Genomic DNA, 1,117 nt, shown 5'->3' on the forward strand with positions numbered 1-1,117 from the left:
CGGTTGCGGAGCCGGTGTAGGCATGGCCACCCTTGGTTTGCTCTTTGCCCATGCCTTGGCCAGCACTGTGAAGGATGAGTGCTCTAACAAAATGTAAATTTTAAGTCGTAGCGGTTATTATGAGTGTTGTCAGCTTCATCTTTTATTAATCTCTTTGATGCTCCCAAATTCATTAGTTCCATTTTTCTTGTGGTCTGGAGAACACTGGTCTTCATCCTTTCCTCATTTGCCTTGCAGTAAATGATTAACTCCATTGAATAATAAAATGCCGATTGGTTAACAGGGGGTAAGTGTGAAGAGAATTCATACCTGTCTGGACTTCATAGCTCAAATTGTGAAGCTTTGGTTTTTTAGGGGGTGATGCTGTTGTCACCAAACCGTGCTTGGGCTCAATCCTTTTTTTCAGGCTTCCCGTACCATAGGATGACATTTTTTCTACATAAAGCACAGGTTCTGGTGTACTCGTTCCGACGAGGCAGATTAGGCTTCTGGGATTGAAAGGTAATTTAGCCTTGACCTTGTTACTTAGCGCAACTGTTAACGTGTTTGGTGTCGGTCACGGGTTTCTGTGGCCGTTGAAGGGAGCGAGGAGATGTGTCTGCAGCAGTGTTTGCTCTAGCAGTGCTTCGCACGGGCTGCCGGAGAAGCGGATTTGGCGCGTTTAAGCGCGCCCGGCGTTTCCCCGGGCGGGTCAGCGGCGGGGTCGTCGCTTTGCTGGCACCTGTGCAGGATGCGGCCGGCGGTGCTGGGCTGGGGGCGACGCCTCTTCAGCTTCTCACCCCTGCGCGCCCGTGGTGAGCGCGCTGCGCAGCTCCCTGCGCTGACCTAGTGCTGTGGTATGTTTTCAAGCGGGCAAGGTATAAACCGTTCATTCCTTAAACTCCACATGTAAGAAACTTAAATGAGAATCGTTTCAACGCGTGATTCAAGGCAAGTATTTCACCAGTAGTACAGATGCTGGAGAAGAAACCACAAGTGGCTTTAGGTTTTCGTTATCTTGATATTTAAAAGACAGAAGTAAGTGGCAGCTAATGGGTTGGTGTCGTGGAGCAGGACGGCTTTTATTGCAGAGTGCTGCTCCATCCGCCCGAAGTGGCGTGGTAGGAGGGGGCGTCGT

Source organism: Merops nubicus, unplaced genomic scaffold, assembly GCF_000691845.1.
Source record: "Merops nubicus isolate BGI_N331 unplaced genomic scaffold, ASM69184v1 scaffold37634, whole genome shotgun sequence".
NCBI classification, from domain to species: Eukaryota; Metazoa; Chordata; class Aves; order Coraciiformes; family Meropidae; genus Merops; species Merops nubicus.